The 23,593-nt window shown below is 47.1% G+C and overlaps 1 non-coding gene across 1 annotated transcript; it reads right to left on the bottom strand.

The window, feature by feature from the left end:
• Positions 1-16,536: 16,536 nt before the first annotated feature.
• On the bottom strand, positions 16,537-16,609 carry Trnaa-agc (transfer RNA alanine (anticodon AGC)). The gene has a single exon. It is a non-coding gene; the product is annotated as a tRNA-Ala (tRNA).
• Positions 16,610-23,593: the final 6,984 nt, after the last annotated feature.

Genomic DNA, 23,593 nt, shown 5'->3' with positions numbered 1-23,593 from the left:
AAGCGTGTATTCGTCATTGCCATACTGGCGTTTCGCCCGGCGTAATGGTACTGGGTGCCATTGGTTGCACGTCTTGGTCACCTCTTGTTCGCATTGACGGCACTATGAACAGTGGACGTTACATTTCAGATGTATTACGACCCGTGGCTCTACCCTTCATTCGATCCCTGCGAAACCCTACATTTCAGCATAATAATGTACGACCGCCATGTTGCAGGTCCTGTACGGGCCTTTCTGCATACAGAAAATGTTCGACTGCTGCCCTGGCCAGCACATTCTCCAGATCTCTCACCAATTGAAAATGTCTGGTCAATGGTGGCCGAGCAACTGGCTCGTCACAATACGCCAGTCACTACTGTTGATGAACTGTGGTACCGTGTTGAAGCTGCATGGGCAGCTGTACCTGTACACGCCATCCAAGCTCTGTTCGACTCAATGCCGAGGCGTACGAAGGCCGTTATTACGGCCAGAGGTGGTTGTTCTGGGTACTGATTTCTCAGGATCTATGCACCCAAATTGCGTTAAAATGTAATCACATGTGAGTTGTAGTATAATATATTTGTCCAATGAATACCCGTTTATCATCTGCATTTCTTCTTGGTGTAGCAATTTTAATGGCCAGTAGTGTATTTTCAAATGCATTGTGTGTAATCTAATAGCAGAGAATGAATTACTAAAGAAGCACTTTTGACAAGTCTGTTTTTAGGAAGTTGTGTAATGAACAGAGGATAGTACACAGAGAGTTGTATATGAATACATTGATACCAGAAACGGAAAAAGATAACGTGCTAACATTCTTGTTGCTCTATCTAGTCTGGTAACAATAAAGTAAAAATTCATTTGGTCAATGAACTAGTCATATACACGCAGGATACTGATTTAAACACTATTTTAATATAACTTATGAAGCTCAAGAATAAACGTCTTTGATGACCTCGGCTCGAACTGCTGTTACACGCTAATGAAAAACGAAAAGATTGGTCAAACACCAGAGTAACAAAATGTGTCATTGACCGATAAAAAGACAAATAAAACCAGGATGTGTATTCGCAAACGTCGCTCTAACGAAGCGTAGGATATAATGGGAAAAGTTGCAGTTACGAACGATCGATGAGACTATTGTGAATAAACGAGGCCTCACGGAACGGTAGCAGTGACGTAAATGATTAAACATCGCGCTTTGTCAGTAGCGGAAAGATGTGGGCACGACAAAGGATTAACGATACGGAGGCGAACTTTCAATGCCGCGTCAATGAATAAAATGTCAGCGTACGATATGGCCCCATAAACAGAAGCGGTTACTGTCGCCCACACAATACAGCACGCTGCAGAATGCATGCACGCATGACTGACGTTTCACGTGACGGGATGCTGAGCGGCAGCTACAATTTAAAAAGTGACAGTTAAACGAACGAAGAGCCAGCGCGCCAACCAAGTAATTCACATCGCAGAACTGCGTGGGTCGGTGCAGCACGGACGGAAAATACGTACCAACGGGGCATATATTCCCTGACAAAAGTTGCAGCGTTACTTCGAGAGCAAGGTAACACAGTACTACTAGAAAAGCAGATGGAAATTCTGCTAGTAACTATCAGGTTCGTCGAACTTCGGAATTCCGCCATCGTCTGAGTTCCGCAAACTCTGAAAATTTCACCACATCTAACATTATAAAATTAGGACAAATTCTGTTATGTTCAGGTGTAATTTTTGACAACTTTGTGACGATTTTCTGTAACTGAGTAACTTTTTCCGTAATCGTGATAATTAAGAACAAAGTTAGCATATTTGGTTTCTATTCTGGAGGCGGAAGAAATTGTCACGGTATTGCAAGTATTAGCTATTCAGTAGACTATAATGTATATTTAATTTACGACATTATTTTCTTTTGATTGTTTGGGATGTAATGCAGGAGTTAGTATTAGGTTAAAGTGATATTAGACCGTACGCTTATTTACGTCAAGTTTCACAAACTTTCCATAGCATCTGCGAAGTAAAGCCATAATACAGTTAGGAAGAGATGAAGGATGGGATGGTAAGGGCAGGGGGAGGGTGGACTAACCCATAGGAAAGATCCCAGTGGAGTTCTGAAGGTCCGGTGTGATCACGTGGCCATTTGATTGGCGTACATAAAAAATGAATTTAGAATCTATTTCAGCGATCTAAGTCCTTCAGTACCCTTCTTTGGCAATACCTGTAATCTGTTAATAATGACATTGACGATGCATATGTCTGTGTGATATAACTTACGTATTTTTTGATCAAGAGTATTTGCAACTCAGAAAGTTCATTGGTGTCAATTCACTCGTTTTAAACAAGCGCACATTCCGCTGATGATGATCATTTGTTCTGGAAATAATCCTCAAGGTTGTGACTAAGCCATTTCTCCACAGTATCCTTTCTTGCGGGAGTCCTAGACCCGCAAGGTATGCAGAAGAACATCTCAGATGTTTGCAAGGAAGGAGACGAAGCACGAGCGGAAATGAAGCTCAGTCGGCAGTACAGTTGCCGCAAAGATCCGAGGTTTGAGCCCGGTGCAGCAAACAGTTTTAATCTGTCAGGAAGTGTCAAAAGCGACACTTTTCTCGCGAAACCGTGTACAGTAGTGTGCAAATTAATTGGGGCAAGCTCATGTTCTATAAAGAATTGAAGTTGGCTATCTGTAACCAATTTTAACTGCCCAATTGTTGGCTTCTTGGCGGGCTTTTGTTGCCTTGACTATAAGCAACAACTGTAGGTCCCGTTCAGTTCAGTTCTTGTATGTATGGCAACAGCATGTGTTACTTGTCTTCTCGCCGAGAAAGCTGTGCTAAAATGGACAAAAACACTTCCTGTTCATGAACACAGATTTATGCCTATAAGAGACATTGCCTCTGTTGTTGGTGTGGGAAAAATCAAGTGTTTCGAATGGTTCAACTGTCTCTCAGCACTACGGGACTTAATATCTGAGGTCATCAGTCCCCTAGACTTAGAACTACTTAAACCTACCTAAGGACTTCACACACATCCATGCCCGAGGCACGATTCGAGCCTTCAACCGTAACAGCAGCGCGGTTCCGGACTGAAGCGCCTAGAACCGCTCGACCACAGCGGCCGGCTAAAGTGTTTCAAGACTTACTAGGGCGTATAGTGATATTATGTCATTGTCTCCACAGAGAAAATGCAGATGTGGACGGAAACGAAAAACTGTACTAGAAACTGACAAAACTCTACTTAGAAATTGTAAAACTCATCCTCTCAAGACCGGTAAGGATCTTCAGTGAGGTTTATTGGCTCCGTTTGAACTGACTCTGCAGTGGTATGGTGTAGGCTTCTTGATTGTGGGCGGAAGACACGAAAGCTGCTGTTGACACCTCTCATGAAGAGAAATTGGTTGGCGGCGACAAAAATATATAAATCTTCGGCCTCCAATGACTGGAAACGCGCTATTTTCAGTGATGAGCCAAATTTTATTGTTCAAAGGTACAGAGCGACGGTTGTCAGGCGAAACACCCATTGGGTAGTGAGCGCTGAGCATCTTGAACAGACTGTAAAATACCCTCCCGAAAAATGTGTTGGGCTTTCTTCACTGCAGGTGCTACTTAGGCACTAGTTCCAGTTGGTGGCATCATTAATTTAACCAGATACATGGAAATCCTTAGGCGCAAGATTGTGGCATTCCTACAGACCTCTGAAGATAATGGAGGAACATTTCAACGGGCTCTGGTCCTGTGACACATTTCAAAAGCAGTGAAGATGTCCATGGAAGAAAACAGAATTAATGTGCTTCAGTGGGGTATAGTGCAAAAGCGTTTTGTTAAAATGAACTGTTAAACAAAGAATCCATGTTAGTAATTGTGTGGTTTCGTGAGTGTGGTTTCACGACGACGAAGTATGAACAATTTTCTCTACTCTGGGTGTATCTAAGCCACAACGTGTTCAGGTCTTTAAAGCAAAAGAAAGAAACATTACTATCAACCTTCCTCCCACAAAACGGTGTCGGAACCGACGCGTCTTGTTTGTTTTCGTTAGCACAGGAAACAGCGCTAATGTGCGGTAGTATGTGTTATGTATATAAAGCAAATGACTCTGATTTATGAGGGGAAAAACAGTTTTTTAGCGAAGTGTTGTATACGACAGGGGCTTGTGAGGTGTGTCCTGATACTCCACCTTGTGGCAGGAAGGTTCATAATCAGTAAGCAACAAACTGTATTGTACGTACAGTAACGAATGTGCACAGTATAATCGTCTTGTCTCACTTAATTTGTACACTACTGTAAATACAGAGAACTAGTGTGTGAGGCCGATTGTGCAAAGTTTCTGTTGTCTGGGTGTTGTGTACCTCGAGTTGATTAGAGCACGCACCAAGGCGTGCAGACAAATACTTTTCCCTCGTTCAATATACGAATGCAATAGGACAGAAAATCAGTATCATTGGCACTATATATTTACCGTCAAGAACCGTGTAGCAGCATGCACAGCATGGACTGAAAGTTGCCAGTTCATTCGAAAATTTCATTTTTACCCACTATATTTTTCTTTTTATAGATCTCAGTGGTGATCTTTGGAATACTTCGCTTATCGCTACCATATTCATCTTCGATTTATCGAAATAATCTCTTTGAGCAATCTCTTTGTGTCTCCACAGAGACATTTTCGCATCTTTGGGAAGGCGGTTTGTCAATAGACAAATGGGGTAGCTTTCGCGGTCTGGAAGCAATTAGGGTTTGCTTGTTTGAACATGTTTCTGTCATTCTAATTATTGTCTTGGAGTGTTCGGACGTGGTAGTGGTGAGATTTCTGCCTTGAGAGGAAGACTGGCTTTGACTGATGTGGATCTGAGGTGATTTGGAGATGCTACAAAGATGAAGAAATTGGGTGAGGTTACTTCAATTATTTGCCGTGCTGAAGCCAAGGTGAACTGGTTAGGTTGTCTTGGGATTGCGTACTAAATTTCTGCGCAGATTACTGACGATTACTCCGCGGTCATACCTGCGGCAGTATTCTTCCGCATGGTGCAATGGAAACGCTTAGGTCGCTCAATTTTGAATAAATGGAAGTTGATTATAGCGACGAATGTTAGCTTTTCAATCCGTCGTGCTGTAGATTCAAAGTTATCATCCTATCCTATATTATAAAAAAGTTTTTGTCTTCTGAACGTTGTAGTACGAGGGCTATTCGGAAAGTAAGTAACGATAGGTCGCGAAATGGAAAGCACAGTGAAAATCAAAACTGTTTTATTTGCAACAGTTATCTACAACTTCCAGCTACTTATTTCCTTAGTCGCCGACCCGACTTAGACGTTTGTGGTAGGGTTGTACAAATTTTACAATACTCTCGTTATAGAAGGCAGCCGCCAGTGCTTCCCGCCAATTCTCTACGCTGGCCTACAGCTCGTTGTCTGTGCCAGAATGTTGCCTTCGTAGCCAGCGGTTCATATGAGCAGAGATGAAACTCAGAGGGAGACAATTACGGGCTGTATTGTGTGTAATCAAACATTTGCAATCGAAAACAATGCCCCTGCAGAATGCGGCTGAGAATTGTCTTCAAGAAGAAACCGCGCGACAGTTATGTAATGTTGGCTGCTTAACTTCAGGCGAAATTTCTCACCAGGCCCTCGTACTTGGCGGGAGATACTATTGTTCTAGGTATCTCTATTTGTTCCCTGTGTGCTCAGAACTAAAAAGAACGACGCAACGCGATCGATGGGCATACTAGAGACACTCCCCAATACACCTGCGCAAAACTTCATTGGATTTTCACTGTGGTTTCCATTTTGCGACCGATCGTTCCTTACTTTCCGAACAACCCCCGTATATTGAGAACTTGCGATGGTCATTGTGAAATTCCTGCACGTCTGTATTGCTTCGCAGAACAATGTGGGCTTGTAAACCAACTATAGTCTTTCAGTAACATTATACACTTATTTGTTTATAAACTTACATCTGAATTATTTCCCCCTAATCCAAGTCATTTCTTTGTTACTTGTACTTGCTACAGCGCTAAACTGCCAAACCGCCATATTGCTTTAAGTTGTTGGTTCTAATCTCGGCCTTGGCTACTTTTATTCATAAGAGGCCACTCAGTTTCCAACTAAAAACCATTAGAAATAAGTGCTCTCTCTTAGAACCAAATTAGGTTTCAGATACAGAACGCTAAGTAAACGACTGCTGTTGCCGCAATCGGTGCTAACTATATGTGCTGCGAAGTGATCCGGCATCTTGCTGAGGTACTGAATGGAAGGGGCATTCGTAAATTATGTGCTGAATTTGTAGGTTCAATTTTTTCCTCTCATACTGAGAATCGATGAGTGAATGCTTAAGCGGACATGCTCTTGAGGACTGCTAGACGCTACAAGCGGAAAGGGAACATCTGTTTCAGTTCTTGTCCAGTTTTTTGAATTATTTCGGGTCAGACTGCGCTTCCAGTTTCATTCTGTGGCTTGGAAGGTTCACACTTAATAACTAACTTAAAAGATCAGGGCTTTTATATTGCCTGCTCGTGGGAGTAATTCAGTAACTCAAAGCAAATGCTGTGATCTTTTCTACGTGTGTTCATTTTTCGCACTGTGCAGTTTCTTTTAGCTGCTGCTAAAGAATGCTCACAATGAATTTAACAAAAATGAAATGAAAACTGAGGCAACATTAAGCCGCTGTGATAGTAATAAGGTACAATGAAAGCAGCTTTGAGAACAGCGAGTCCAGCTTGCGATAAATGGCCGAGCAGGAAAGTGCAGAGAACATTTACGGGCGACTGTGAGCGTATACTCCTTGACGCAGGTTTCCAGGTCCAGCGCGCCATCTGTCAGGCGCTCCGTGCCTTCCAGTTGCAGGCTACTGCCGCCTGCCGGCAGCAACACATTCATCTGTGGCCCCGCCGTGCGGTCCAGCTGGGAGCGCGCGAAGTTGCGTCACGCTGCGCTGAGTGAACCAGTAACAGTGAGCGCAACTTACAGACGCAGTACGAACGCAGAGCGCTATCGTGGCATAGGAAAGGAATCTGGATCAGTCTCTCTTCTCGACAAGTCAAGCTCAACGAGCATATATACTGTCCGGTCACATTAATGTCACCACCTGTCAAAAGCAACTACACTAAAGTAAGTCTCGAAAAGAAATATCAACCGTCAGGGGACAAAGGTTTACAGTCACATCATAAATGTAAAGTGAATGGGTCTGTTCTTGTGTGCCGGACCGAGACTCGAACTCGGGACCTTTGTCTTTCGCGGGCAAGTGCTCTACCATCTGAGGTATCCAAACACGACTCGCGAGCCCTCCTCACAGCCTCAATTCTGCCAGTACCTCGTCTCCTACGTTCCAAACTTCACAGAAGCTCTTTTACGAACCTTGCAGAACTAGCACTCCTGGAAGAAAGGATATGCTGAGACATGGCTTAGACACAGCCTGGGGGATGTTTCCAGAATGAGATTTTCACTTTGCAGCGGAGTGTGCGCTTATGTTAAACTTCCTGGCAAATTAAAACTGTGTGCCGGACCGAGACTCGCCCGCGAAATGCAAAGGTCCCGAGTTCGAGTCTCGGTCCGGCACACAGATTTAATTTGCCAGGAAGTTTAACATAAGCGCACACTCCGCTGCAGAGTAAAAATCTCATTCTGGGTCTGTTCTTAATTGCAATTATAGGCACACTTGATATTTGTCGATTACAGTACATCTACCACCCATGGGAAACAATGGTTTGATAAAACGGAATGTATTCCTTGGCGTAGAATGCGGATGTGGAACAGAAAGTTGACCCGTTCACGCTGGAGGGGTGGTTAGAAGGTGGGCTGTTGTAGCACAGACAGCTGTCCCCTTTACTGACATTAACTTTTCACCTAGAACATTTTCTCCGTACGATGCGTCGTTTACGAGCCACTTAGTTATCTCAATTAAAACAAACAGCCTGTATTTTAAAGTGGGCTTATATAAATTTAGTAAATGCATTACTTATGTTATTTAGATGTTGAAGAAATCGGTAAACATACAGCTTTGCAATTCATTTTTCACAGTGTTCATCCCTCTTTGGACGAAGATTCAAATCTCGACGCGGTTACCCGTTCAAGCTACAGACGTAGTAGGAGCTTTATGAAATCATTTCAGTGTCTTGAAGTTGTGTGTGCGTTTGCGTGCGTGTGTGTGTGTGTGTGTGTGTGTGTGTGTGTGTGTGTGTGTGTGTGATAGAGAGAGAGAGAGAGAGAGCGCGCGCATGAGTGGAGGGGGCGAGGTTGCGTGGATAAATAAGTTTTCATGGATTTTTGCACAGAAAGACCTCGAGAGACACATGCGCCTTTGTGAAAGCGTTTCATTCTTGAAAACGATTCCTAATTTAGTGTTTAGTATCGCAAGTATGTGATGGAGATGTCGGTAACTGCCGGTTCGCCTTTTTCATTTTTGGGGGACGGGGGATGGAATGACGTTTTAAGCTGCAACACTGACATGCAGGCCGACTAAGCGGCGTCAAATCGACAGGCATGCATCAAAGTTTAGGCCGCACAGTATTGATTCACTATATTGAATTGTCTCTGTCTTTGCTTTAAGCAGAACATATTCTGGTAATCGAGAATTTATATCACAAATTGTACTGTAAGTTTCAAACGTTAATGAATTTTGTAACCAATTTTTACTGGCTGTCACATTTTCTGTGAATTTTCTAACGTAATGAGTGAAATAGTGATACTAAAAGGAAGTTGCATGTTCGGACACACTTTATCTCACACGGATGACGGACGCCACCGGAAAAATGTAAATAATTGAAGACTCACGAGTGCACAGCTTTCTGCATTGCAGAGTACTACATAAAAAACTACACCTCAGAACTAGAACCCTTATAATGGGAAATTTTTTCCTTCCAAAGAAAAATTGTTTTTTATGAACGAAAAATCGTTTATTTCTATCACATGGACCTATTTTCATTTCTGGGACAGCACGTCTCAGATAAAACTACACTCCTGGAAATTGAAATAAGAACACCGTGAATTCATTGTCCCAGGAAGGGGAAACTTTATTGACACATTCCTGGGGTCAGATACATCACATGATCACACTGACAGAACCACAGGCACATAGACACAGGCAACAGAGCATGCACAATGTCGGCCCTACTACAGTGTATATCCACCTTTCGCAGCAATGCAGGCTGCTATTCTCCCATGGAGACGATCGTAGAGATGCTGGATGTAGTCCTGTGGAACGGCTTGCCATGCCATTTCCACCTGGCGCCTCAGTTGGACCAGCGTTCGTGCTGGACGTGCAGACCGCGTGAGACGACGCTTCATCCAGTCCCAAACATGCTCAATGGGGGACAGATCCGGAGATCTTGCTGGCCAGGGTAGTTGACTTACACCTTCTAGAGCACGTTGGGTGGCACGGGATACATGCGGACGTGCATTGTCCTGTTGGAACAGCAAGTTCCCTTGCCGGTCTAGGAATGGTAGAACGATGGGTTCGATGACGGTTTGGATGTACCGTGTACTATTCAGTGTCCCCTCGACGATCACCAGTGGTGTACGGCCAGTGTAGGAGATCGCTCCCCACACCATGATGCCGGGTGTTGGCCCTGTGTGCCTCGGTCGTATGCAGTCCTGATTGTGGCGCTCACCTGCACGGCGCCAAACACGCATACGACCATCATTGGCACCAAGGCAGAAGCGACTCTCATCGCTGAAGACGACACGTCTCCATTCGTCCCTCCATTCACGCCTGTCGCGACACCACTGGAGGCGGGCTGCACGATGTTGGGGCGTGAGCGGAAGACGGCCTAACGGTGTGCGGGACCGTAGCCCAGCTTCATGGAGACGGTTGCGAATGGTCCTCGCCGATACCCCAGGAGCAACAGTGTCCCTAATTTGCTGGGAAGTGACGGTGCGGTCCCCTACGGCACTGCGTAGGATCCTAAGGTCTTGGCGTGCATCCGTGCGTCGCTGCGGTCCGGTCCCAGGTCGACGGGCACGTGCACCTTCCGCCGACCACTGGCGACAACATCGATGTACTGTAGAGACCTCACGCCCCACGTGTTGAGCAATTCGGCGGTACGTCCACCCGGCCTCCCGCATACCCACTATACGCCCTCGCTCAAAGTCCGTCAACTGCACATACGGTTCACGTCCACCCTGTCGCGGCATGCTACCAGTGTTAAAGACTGCGATGGAGCTCCGTATGCCACGGCAAACTGACTGACACTGACGGCGGCGGTGCACAAATGCTGCGCAGCTAGCGCCATTCGACGGCCAACACCGCGGTTCCTGGTGTGTCCGCTGTGCCGTGCGTGTGATCATTGCTTGAACAGCCCTCTCGCAGTGTCCGGAGCAAGTATGGTGGGTCTGACACACCGGTGTCAATGTGTTCTTTTTTCCATTTCCAGGAGTGTATGATGGCCTTGTCTCTGTATCTAATAGTGCGTGTGTAACAAGGTACAGTCGATGACTGGCCACGTGTTACTGGGTACCTAGCTGCAAACGGAGTGCTGTGCTTGTTCCCGTTTTACATGTCACAGATTCGCCTTCAACCTCAGAGCGTTTCAGTCGTGACATTAGCACGCAACTTGCCAAAGAGGTGTCAATTCCATCAGCTTCGAAGCCCTACGAATTTACTTCGTATGAAAATATAACTTGCTAGTGGACTGGCGTTAGCGGCACGTCTGTTCTCTAGACAATTCTTAGCTAGTCCCACCGAACGATTATTTTATTGTTCATTGTCACAGATTGTTCAGCGACGAAAAAAATGTAGCCTGGAGGCGCCGGGTATCGATCCCGGTACCTCTCACATGCTAAGCGAGCGCTCTACCATTTTTTATTTTTTTTTTTTTTTATTTTTTTTTTTTTTTCGACCGGTGGGGGCTCGGGGGGCAAAGTGGGCAGGGGTCGAAACCTGAGGCCTGGCCACAGTGTCCCCCTCTCCACCACCGAGCCTGTGGTGCTTAGGGAAGTGGGAGAAACAGGAATCAACAGGAGTGGAAGGCGTTGTTATTTATTTATTTGCATGTGTTTTTGTAATATTCACTAATAGCATGAAATGATGGGAACACATATGCGAAAGAGAAAAGAAATATAAATTCTAGGTAAAGAAAAAGAAAGGGAAAAGGAAAAGCAAAAGGAAATAAAATCCGCGCAATCTGCGACGCGCTCTCCCATCCGCGGAGGTCAGAAGTAGAATAGACCGTAGGCGGTTGAAACTCAGACACCGCCGGGGGAGGAGGGGTGGGTGTCCTCTGTGCCAGGCACCCCCCAACTCAGTGGAGGTCTAACAAAGACCGCTCGAAGATAGTTAGCAAATAATGTTCGGTAACGTGGCGTGTTTTCGAGAGCTGCATGGGCTGTTCGTAAATAGGTCCAGAAGTCGAGGCGGGATTTAGGTCCCTCATTAAAGAGATAAGCGACCGCCCACCCTTTGACCCACGTAATAGCATGACATTTGGCGGCGGGAAAATGTCGGTCCTCCGGGTATAGAAACATTCGAGGCTCGACTGTGTCTGATGGCACCCGGATATAGCAGGCAATGATTTGCTGCACGAAGCGCCATACCTCTTGCGATGAGGCGCATGTCAGACGGTGTTCATCAGTGTCCAGTTGCTGGCAAAGGAGACAAAGAGGGGATTCCGACAAGCCAATGTTGTGCAGGCGCTGCTTCGTGGCAAATTTCCTGTTGACTATGTGATACCACAGCGCCCGGTCGTTCGTAGGGAGGAAGGGCTGGTGGACGGTAGTCCACACTATGGGCCACTGGATGGAGGGGTGTTTGTTCTCCATCACATTCCGGGGAACACAGCGCAGCAACAGGCTGTAAAAATCCTTAGTCCTAGGTGGGCGTGTATCTGGGAGACTGGTATGTATGTAACTGTAGTCGACGAAAAAGGTCGAAAGATGGGACAAATGCGGCACGATATGGCCGACAGACACTGGTGGTGAGGTGGAAGCAGGTAGGAGGACCTCAAGCAAGCTGCGTGTTAGAGATGTACCCTGGCCCATCCACTGCTTTCTCATGGTACTCATGTACAAGGCTGCAGCTCGCATACGGACATTGACGAGCCCGACGCCACCATACCGTGTGGGCAGGGTAAGTGTCTCATAACGGACTTTAAACATTGAACCAGCCGTGAGGTAATAGCCAAAAGCCGCTTGAAGGTTGCGCCCAATTGCAGTTGGCAGAGGGAGAACTTGCGCGATGTGAACCAATTTTGATGCCACATAAAGATTAATAAACGCAACCCGTTGAAGTGCGTCCTGGCGGCGCAAGAGGTTCTGGCGGACGTCGTTGCGGATGACGTGTAACAGGCGACGGAAATTCGTTGCCGCCGTGCGTGTGACCGTGGGGGTAAAGGTAATGCCCAGGTACCGGAAAGTCCGCACAAGCGGCAGTGGTGCCACTTCACCCTCCTGGAGGCCTCGTCCAATGTGCATTGCAGAAGATTTGGCGACATTCATGGCACTGCCAGCGGCAGCCCCATAACGGGTAATCAATTCGAGGACATCCCGAATCTCAGAGCCGGAGCGAATGAGGAGGAGGAGGTCATCAGCATATGCCCGACAGCGAAAAGTGTGTTGGCGTAGGGTGAGGCCAGAGAGCTTGGTCGTCAAGCCCCCAATAAGGGGCTCAAGGGCAATAGCATACAGGAGGGTAGAGAGGGGGCACCCCTGCCGTATCGAACGGCAGATAGGTACCGGCCCTGCTATACGTCCATTGACTTGGACACGTGAACTGGCACTGTCGTAAAGACGCCGGATGACGTCGAGAAACGGAGGGGGGATGCCCATTCGGGCTGCCACCGAAAACAGAAAACGATGACGCACTTTATCGAAGGCGCTGTCGAAGTCTATAGCGACGACCGCTGCCCGGAGCCTGCAGGCCGCCGCTATCGCAATTAAGTCGCGGCATTCCCCTGTAGCAGTCTGTATGTTAATCTGTCCGCCAGGCGTCGTTTGTTCTGGCGAGAGGATATGAGGGAGTGTAGTTCGGAGCCGCATTGCCAGTAAGCGCGCGAAAATCTTGTAATCGGCATTGAGGAGGGTGAGCGGTCTGTAACTCGTGACCATCGAACCACGGGCTGGTTTGTGGACTGGTATAATGATGCCCTCAGCAAAGGCGGGTGGGATTGCTTGGTTTGATGTTATCAGTTCTTGATACATAGTCGTCCACCGTGGGGCCATGAGGTCCCGAAAGGTACGGTAAAACTCAATCGGTAAGCCGTCAATGCCGGGCGATCTGTTGACTGCACCCTTGGCGATTGCGTTGCTGACTTCGTCTAGCGTGACCGCCACTGTCAAAGCATCCGCCTCCGTGTGGGGGAGGGTGCGCGTGACGTAATTCAAAATGGAGTCGTCTGCTGCAGTTTCAGCGTCGCCATCACTGTAAGTACGACGGTAGTGCTCGACGAATGCGCGGACGATGTCATTCTGAGTGGTCACCTGCGTTCCATGAGGCGTTGTCAGAGTGCTGATGATCTGCCGACGACGCCTTCGGTTGTCGGACACTATATCATGCATGGATGGAATTTCTAAATCCGCGTGATCGTGGCGCCGCGTCCGTATCACGACCCCTTGCAATCTCCGGCGTGCCAGCGCAATTATCTTCGCCTTAGTTCTTTGCCGTTCCAACTGGTTGTCCGGGGTTGGCGGTTGAGCATCCAGATCTCGGAGAATCGCGTAATAGAAGTCAACAGTGGTGCGATGCCTGTCGGCCATGTCCTTCCCGTATCTCACCAGTGTCCTCCGGATCGCCGGCTTGGCGCAGTCCAACCACCATGTCAATGTCGAGCGGTAGCGGGGAAGGCGTCGTTCGCAGGCTGTCCACGTTTCAGTGACTTGTTGGCGACACGCCAGGTCAGGCAAGTGTGAGGTATTGAGTTTCCATGGCGCACGGCTGCGCCATACTGATTGCGGCGGAAGGAGGACCGTACAGATGTAAGCGCAATGGTCGGAAAAGGCCAGCGGCCAGCGTTCTGCGCCCCGTATCGCAGATCTAAGAGTTTGTGAGACATATATCCTGTCTAGTCGGCTTGCGGAATGACTTGTAAGAAAGGTATGGCCAGAAAGGTCGCCGTGTTGTACTTCCCAGGTATCGTGAAGCAGGAGGTCTCGCACCACTATACGTAGCTCCTGGCATGTAGTATAGTGGGGAATCTGATCTTTAGGATGCAGAACGCTATTAAAGTCACCTCCTAGGAGGCAATGGTCGTAACGCCCTAAAAACAGCGGAGCGATTTCCTCGGAATAAAACTGGGCTCTTTCATGCCGTCGGTCGGTGCCTGAGGGAGCGTAGACATTAATGATGCGTGTCCCCATGGCAGTGAGTGCCATGCCCCGAGCTGATGGAAGGAAGGCGACATCGGTCACAGAAATCCCGTGGCGGACGTAGATGGCCACCCCGCGGCCCATAGGATCACTCGCGGAGGCGTGGGCGGTATAGCCATTAATATCCGGGAGACTAGCCAAGTGAACTTCCTGCAGAAGGGCGAAATCAATATCCGAAGCCCAGAACATCTCCTGCATAAGGCGGATTTTCACCCTGGAACGGATGTTGTTGGTGTTGATGGTTGCTATCCGGTAGGCCTGGTGTCGGATTGCTGGTGGCTGGTCCACTCCGCCGTCCGCGCAAGGGTGTGGGCGTCGCAGCGGAACGTTATCCCGCTGGGCCGCAGGAGAGTCTGGGGAGAGTATGATTAGTGGTGCGGCCGTGACGGCGCAGGGTCCCGTAACGGCTCCTGCTCCGTGACCTCCTCCTCGTGCCACGCCGTGGAAGCGGAAACTGGTGTATCGTCCATTTTGTCTTCAGAAGATGTTGTAATTGTGCGTGGTGTCGTGTCGCCTGTGAGACGTTCATGATTTAGGTCAGCGTCAGCACGGGGCGCAGGCACACCGATAGATGTCTCCGCGCTCATTACGTCTTCGTCAGCAGTTGCAGGTTCTGAGGCTTCGTGCTGGTCGACGGGTACGTCCTCCTCGACTTGTAACGTCTCCTCTTGGCCGGAAACGGTGCGACGTCTTCGCTTGCGACGTTTCGGGGAACGTTGTTTCCTTGTGCGACCCTCCGTGTCCGACGACGGAAGGGAGTCACGTCGTTCTGGCAGAAAGGCCGCTGTAGGAACGATGAGCGAGTCGATCTCCATCGTGTTTCCGAGATCAGGGTCAGCGTCTGGTTGCGTCGGCATCTTCGGAGCGGCGTCAATGGCCGGCCGAGGCGGCGGGTCGTCCGAGGCGCTCTCCGTCAGTGTCTGGTCGGGCTCGTTGGTGGCGTCGTTTGTGGTGACCGGGCGACGTTGCAAAGTGGTAGGAGAAGCCAGAGCAGCGGCATAGGTCACCGGTAGCACTGTAGGTTGCGACGTGGGTGGTTTTTCGGCAGCTGGAAGTTGCGTAATACGCCGTTGTAGGCATTCGGATCTAAGGTGGCCTTCTTTGCCGCACCCGGAACAGGTCCGAGGCTGGCCATCGTATATAATTATGGCACGGCATCCGCCGATCTGTAAGTAGGACGGGACGTGGCTTCGGAGATCTATGGTGACCTGTCGGACCCCGTTTAGGACAGGATACGTCCGAAACTGTGTCCACTTCTCCGCAGTGTGGCCGTGGACTGTGCCGTATGGGCGTAGTGCCGCGACGACTTCCTCAGCTGGAAGTTCGAATGGCAATTCGAAAATGCGTACCGTTCGCATACCTAAGCCTGCGTGGTCGACGGTTACCTCCCCCACATTGCCATCAGCGTGACAGAAGCGGAGCCCCTGTTTGGTCTCACGTAGTATGCGTTCGCACGCCGCGTCGTTAATAATTTTCACATAGACCGTGCTGCTCACGATGGACAAATGTATGCCTATAATATCGGTCGCCGGGATCTTCACTTCCTCTCGCAGAAAACGCTCCACCTCAAGTGCTTTGGGTCGGGCATAATCGTTGCAGAAAGTAAATCGGAGTGTTGATTTACGGTAACGGTTCGCCATGGATCGTACAAGGTAAGCCGGCACTTAAGCAACGGCCGTCAGAAAGTAAACAAGGCGAGCTCGCGCGCCGCACGAAGTCAACACGTACGCGTCTGCTCTGTTGCCCTGCCGAAGGCAGACTTAGCGCCATTCGACGGCCAACACCGCGGTTCCTGGTGTGTCCGCTGTGCCGTGCGTGTGATCATTGCTTGTACAGTCCTCTCGCAGTGTCCGGAGCAAGTATGGTGGGTCTGACACACCGGTGTCAATGTGTTCTTTTTTTCCATTTCCAGGAGTGTATGATGGCCTTGTCTCTGTATCTAATAGTGCGTGTGTAACAAGGTACAGTCGATGACTGGCCACGTGTTACTGGGTACCTAGCTGCAAACGGAGTGCTGTGCTTGTTCCCGTTTTACATGTCACAGATTCGCCTTCAACCTCAGAGCGTTTCAGTCGTGACATTAGCACGCAACTTGCCAAAGAGGTGTCAATTCCATCAGCTTCGAAGCCCTACGAATTTACTTCGTATGAAAATATAACTTGCTAGTGGACTGGCGTTAGCGGCACGTCTGTTCTCTAGACAATTCTTAGCTAGTCCCACCGAACGATTATTTTATTGTTCATTGTCACAGATTGTTCAGCGACGAAAAAAATGTAGCCTGGAGGCGCCGGGTATCGATCCCGGTACCTCTCACATGCTAAGCGAGCGCTCTACCATCTGAGCTACGCCCCCAGATACCCACAACGTGTTTGACATTCTGCTGAAACGCTGCATGCCCGACTTTCTCTGTTACTCGTGGAGCCAGGAGGCCGCGTTGGTGGGGAGGTGGAGTAGAAGTCCGTACGCACTAGGCCACCGAAGGCCAACGAACGACAGCCAATGCATTCGTCCGAAGGTCCGTCACCAACGCATTGGGGTTCGGCCTGTCATCCTCAGCAAACCAACGGGTTGTGGCTACAGGATGAGGCAGTGTGGAATCGCAGTTGGATCTGAAAACTTGTTGAAGTCGTTCCCATTTTTTTATTGTTATAAAGTCTATAAGGATATTGCTCAACTTTGTGGGACTCATATCAAATAGGACTAAAGGTGGATATTGAACGTATACAGAGGAGGGCGGCACCAATGGTTACAGGTTCGTTTGATACGTGGGAGAGCGCCTCAGATATGTCGAAGGAACTGAACTGGCAAGCTCTTGAAGATAGACGTAAAGTATACCGGGGAAGCCTACTTCCAAAGTTTCAAGAACCAGCTTTAAATGATGACAGAGTATACAACAACTTCCTACGTATCACTCTCGTAAGGCTCGTGAGGACAAGATTACACGGAGGCACTTAAACAGTCATTCTTACGGCATGCCGTACTTGAATGGAACGGAAAGAAGCCTTAATAATTAGTACAACGGGGCGTGCTCTCTTCCGTGCGTTTCACAGTGGTTTGCAGAGTTTAGAGGTAGAAGTAGCGTTTTAATTGCAATTTAACCGGCACACACGAGGAAACAGAGGATTTTGCAGTCGTCGCATGTAGAGTAATCGTTTTACTGCAAGAAACTGATAGCCAGAAAAAGAAAAAGAAGAAATGACGCTGATGGGCGATCTCTCAAAGGGTAGGGAGCAGTGTGATGGGGCAAAATTTACGTCTGACCTTAAAGCTGAATTTCATATTTTCTTCCGAATGAAAGCTAGTGACTTCGAATTGTTATTGAATCGCGTACGCCCTAATACTTCCAAAGATAACTCCTCTTTTAGGAGATCTGTACCTGCTGCGGAAAGGTTAACAGTCACACTGAAATATTTAGCCACTGAGGATTCACGTGTCAGCTTAACATATTTGCAAATACAGTGAGTACATGCTCGTTCAACACACACAGCAAATCGCGACTAAACCAATGAACATTAGTGCCGAGGTTCACACTAGAAGAAAGTTCCCAAGGTCAACCAAACGTCAACGGTTTGATGTTACCACCAGCAGTTCGAACCGCAACCAAAGCCAGCGGCCTCATTGGCTCCAGTTTGCTGCTCGGTCACACCATTGTAAACCTCGGCCAACGAAGTAATTGCTTGTTGTTCATTGGTCTAGGGAGTACACGCCTTTTAACTGGACGGTCAGAGCGCTGGACAAGGGAGCACCTGGAGACGTCCACTCACATCACTCTACAGCTTCCGATACAATGTGTATGAATGAATGTGAAAATCTCTGGACTGGACAATGAAAGACTGGGTTTTCAATTAAAGAATTGCACCTGTGTATATGTTTTGCAAGTTCCTTTTGGCCAGCGTTCAAAGAACGCGCACCATCCTTTACGTCAGAAGTGTCGTAGTCCCTCACGCATACGGGCTACACTTTCAGGTATTTAGGATACCATTCATAGCGTATCTCCTAAAACAATATTGTGCATCTCCAATTTCGTGACGCCCTTCACCTCCAAGAGAGGTACGTCCATGTTTGATTTCAGACATCCATTTCTCAGCTGTTAAAACTTTAACAGAGAAACACTGCTTCTGAACGTCACTAATTTTTGGTCTATTTTCATTGGTGATACGCCATCCAAATCGAACTATTTTATGGCGGTTCCGTGTTTCAGTTTATCCAAATCGACGTACACATACAGCACTACTTTAAAATTCCAGACGTACAATAAAAAAGGAAGGAAGATTAGTGTTTAACATCCCGTCGTCTGCGCCGTGATTAGAGACACAGCAGAAGCTCAGATTACGAAAGGATGGGGAAGGAAATCGGCTGTGTCCTTTTCAGAGGAACCATCCCGGCATTCGTCTGGAGCGATTTAGGGCGACCACGGAAAACCTGCACTTGGATGGCCGTGCTCAACATTCAGTAACACATCAAAACTACATTTTAATAGTATGTGCGTCACCTCTATCCCAGGGTGATACCGCTTCACTTTGCTGTGGGAGTCAAGTTCCATACCGCGTGAACACTCGGTGGCACTAACACAACGCTTGCTTGTTTCTTATTCCAACTTCACGCTGTACATATTTCAGAAGAACACAAAAAGTTACAGATAAAAGGGAAGTGTTCGACTGGGAGTGTACTTAAGGAATGGGGTATTCAAAAAGTTTTTTCACCTGCTAAGCTATAAAACTGGCGAAGAAGTTAAGCTTGTTGCCTATCGTGAGGGGAAAGCAGAAATAGCTGTAGAAATCTAGGCTCGGTTGTCCCGATTTAGCTTTATTTAAAGCTATTAGTCCTTAATTATCGGGACTATTAACACCAAGCTGCTACGTGATTACACACCTTTTCTGCCTTATTTCAACAAAATGCTTACAATGAAAACACGAACTGTGGATATTGCATAATATTAATTTGTCCAGTAAGCCGAAAACCGAATCACAGTATAAATTAACATTACAGATTATTCGCAGTTCGTTTTCATTGATAAATATAAATTCTATAACGAATTAGCGGCGACGAACTCTATCAGAAAATACCGATTACTAGCTCAGTTACATTAATGTAACAATAGAGCAAATCGTGAACAAACAGATTAGTATCATTGACGTGTATTGTTGACAACGCAAATGAGAATCGTTGACAGCGTGTATCAGAACAAATGACCCCAGAGAAATCTTTGGGCAACGTATGATCATGTCTGACACTAACCAGAGAGAACACTGAATAGTAATGGCTAACAACTGTGCGCAGTGTACCAATGGCGAAAGGCGCCGGTCTGGAGACAGGAAATGAGCATCAAGTGAAAGATCAGACTCGTCGTAGGTTTCAGATTCTGACTTCAATATTACACCAAAAAGGACGAGTTAAATTTATTTGCTCGATTTCAAAATATTCCCCTTCCGCTATCGCTTCATACTCACGTACAGGTAGGTTGTCAAAAACGTGCGCGTTCCTATAACAATTTCATTATTAGTTTTTTTTCGAGGGTTGTTACTGTAACATGCTACTTTCGTATTCTTTATCCTGTTTTACCAATAATATTTCGAATTATTATTAGAAATATTTAACCGTTATAGTTTTTATTTCTGGGTCAATCGCCCAACAGAAGCATTAGTAAAACAGAGTTGGATTTAGTACTTTTCCTCAGTGGTACTACTCGTATATGCATAATATGCTGCTAGTTTGGTCCTTTCTCTCAGTCAGCAGAGGTACATCGTACCTATGCGATTGTTACGAACTGCTGAATTTTAACTGATTAAGTCTTCTTCCAGACGTTCTTATTAACATCAGTGGCGGCCTTCATCAAAGGCACCACTGCAAAATGACGGAGCTGATTCTCAGGAAGTGGAATAGCATGGGGAAGATACGATGGACCGCGATGAAAACGAAGTAGCAGATTTCGAGGCCAGTTTCAGACAAGCACCTTTTACACTAATTTCTCTGCTGTTACACGTTCTGCCATAGTTCTAAGTACGCCATTTGCCCAAGGGGGCTCATACAGTCCTACACTATATCTTCTAGTTAATGAACAGCTTTTTCTTCTTGGAGGAGCTGTTTCAAACATTGAATTGAAACTGTGCTTATAATCGAAGGTAAAAATGAGATGATACATAATGGTCAAATGATAGTGTAAGGATGGTTCCGGAATAATTTTTTTTTTAACTGCAAGCTGCAACGAACGTGAGTCCAAATTTTTGTTAACTATAGAGACACAGCTGTTAGAATGTAACTCAAACAGATGCTAACAGAATGTGTTAAACAAAGACAAATGACTAAATTCAAAGCTGATTTTCATAAATTCTACCTCCAACTGCAACGCACTTTAAAATTCTCTTGACAGTATCAGCTGCAGCTCTTCTGATGTCATATTTGCGTCCAAAAGGGTAACACTAGCCATCAGTTCGACTCTTTTTCATTACAGACTTCGCTTTTCAATCTTCCCAACAGGCGAAAATCTAAAGACGTAAGGTCCGGGGACCTTGGTGGGTAAGAAACGTGACTATCTCTGCAGATCCGCCTTGCAGGGTATGTAAGGTTTAGATTATACGCCACCTGACGTCTATTATGTGCAGAGGCCCCGTCATGCTGGAAGAATTTAACCATCCTTGAAGCCAAAGGAGCCTCTTCCAGTAATGCAGTTATCTCGTTTTCAACAGTCTAGAGAACAGGACCCTGTCAGACGACCCGCTAACACAACACAACCCTTCAATTGAGTGTCTACCACACCGTACCACACATTTCCAGAAAAGAGTTCCTGAGAATGTCTCCACAAAGGCATGCAGTTTTTTCATCGGACCTCCGATGTGAGAAGTGCTGTTGACGCCGTCACGAGTGAAACTGGCTTCACCAGTAAACAAAAGGATATGTTCTACGAAGTGAGTAATTTCTTCTGCTTCATCACATTCTTTTCATCTGCACGTTCGGGTAGGATACAACTGCTGGGGGCTGCACCAGTCACGCAGTTTAGTGAAAACACGAGCAAACACACTTGACGCTGGTACTCTGCGGTTAGGAAATCGTCTACCGTATTCTCTACAAGCAGAAACAGCGTTTACAATTCAAAACCCGCACACAAATACCTTTTCGGCATACTCAGCGTTTGTAAACACGCGCGGAAAGCTTAGACGGTACAACAGAATTGGCCAACATATCACAATCACAGTTGAAAAAATTTGTGTAAACTCATGCACAACTTCATACACTACTGGCTACACCACGAAGATGACGAGCTACAGAAGCGAAATTTAGCAGACAGGAAGACGATGCTGTGATATGCAAATGATTAGCTTTTCAGAGCATTCACACAAGGTTGGCGCCGGTGGTGACACCTACAACATGCTGACATGAGGAAAGTTTCCAACCGATTTCTCATACGCAAACAGCACTTGACCAGCGTTGCCTGGTGAAACGTTGTTGTGATGCCTCGTGTAAGGAGGAGAAATGCGTACCATCACGTTTCCGACTTTGATAAAGGTCGGATTGTAGCCTATCTCGATTGCGGTTTATCGTATCGCTACATTGCTGCTCGCGTTGGTCGAGATCCAATGACTGTTAGCAGAATATGGAATCGGTGGGTTCAGGAGGGTAATACGGAACGCCGTGCTGGATCCCAACGCCCTCGTATCACTAGCAGTCGAGATGACAGGCATCTTATCCGCATGGCTGTAACGGATCGTGCAGCCACGTCTCGATCCATGAGTCAACAGATGGGGACGTTTGCAAGACAACAACCATCTGCACGAACAGTTCGACGACGTTTGCTGCAGCATGGACTATCAGCTCGGAGACCATGGCTGCGGTTACCCTAGACGCTGCATCACACACAGGAGCGCCTGTGATGGTGTACTCAACGACGAACCTGGGTGCACGAATGGCAAAACGTCATTTTTTCGGATGAATCCAGGTTCTGTTTACAGCATCATGATGGTCGCATCCGTGTTCGGCGACATCGCGGTGAACGCACATTGGAAGCGTGTATTCGTCATCGCCATACTGGCGTATCACCCGGCGTGATGGTATAGTGTGCCATTGGTTACACGTCTCGGTCACCTCTTGTTCGCATTGACGGCACTATGAACAGTGGACGCTACATTTCAGATGTGTTACGATCCGTGGCTCTACCCCTCATTCGATCCCTACGAAATCCTACATATCAGCAGGATAATGCACGACCGCATGTTGCAGGTCCTGTACGGGCCTTTCTGGATACAGAAAATGTTCGACTGCTGCCCTGGCCAGCACATTCACAAGATCTCTCACCAATTGAAAACGTCTGGTCAATGGTGGCGGAGCAACTGGCTCGTCACAATACGCCAGTCACTGCTCTTGATGAACTGTGGTACCGTGTTGAAGCTGCATGGGCAGCTGTACCTGTAGACGTCATTCAAGCTCTGTTTCACTCAATACCCAGGCGTATCAGGGCCGTTATTACGGCCAGAGGTGGATGTTCTGGGTACTGATTTCTCAGGATCTATGCACCCAAATTGCGTGAAATTGTAATCACATGTCAGTTCTAGTAGAATATATTTGTCCAATGAATACCCGTTTATCATCTGCATTTCTTCTTGGTGTAGCAATTTTAATGGCCATAAGTGTATAATTAATTTCGAAATAAAAGTGGCAATCGGTAGCTAAGTCCAGAGCATGTGGAGTATCGATAGGCGAAACGAAAACTTATCCCTGTGACGACCTATGTTTCTGTAACCAATACAAACTGGGCACATGTTACATGAAATGTTTCTCCAATTAGTCTGTACTTTGCACATTCTAAAATATCTACTACCCCTCCTGAAACACCCTGAATTTGGACAATAGCATTTTCTGTGTAAGTAGCTCATGGGCCTCTGTGAGAGAGACAGGGAGATGAACCACGCAAGAATCGAATTCGCGTGGCTGGTAAACGACCGTTGCACTGGTACACCGACCAGCATGAAACTGGTTGCTAAGCGGTTTCTCAGGCTCTGAACACACATGCTGTGGTGACTCCAAACTCCGTTTCAGAACATACCATACACAGTCACTTAAAACACCACAATACATAGAACAAAGTTTACGTGATTCACAGGCAGATGGAGCACTCCACTTCCCTCCCTCGCCGCGCGGGATTAGCCGAGAGGTCTTGGGCGCTGCAGTCATGGACTGTGCGGCTGATCCCGGCGGAGGTTCGAGTCCTCCCTCGGACATGGTTATGTGTGTGTTTGTCCTTAGGATAATCTAGGTTAAGTAGTGTGTAAGCATAGTGACTGATGACCTTAGCAGTTAAGTCCCATAAGATTTCACACACATTTGAAAATTTTTTTGAACTTC

This window comes from Schistocerca serialis, chromosome 1 (genome assembly GCF_023864345.2).
Source record: "Schistocerca serialis cubense isolate TAMUIC-IGC-003099 chromosome 1, iqSchSeri2.2, whole genome shotgun sequence".
In the NCBI taxonomy this organism is placed as follows: Eukaryota; Metazoa; Arthropoda; class Insecta; order Orthoptera; family Acrididae; genus Schistocerca; species Schistocerca serialis.
The sequence above is the reverse complement of the archived record's forward strand: the minus strand, read 5'-3'. Positions and strand labels throughout refer to the sequence as shown.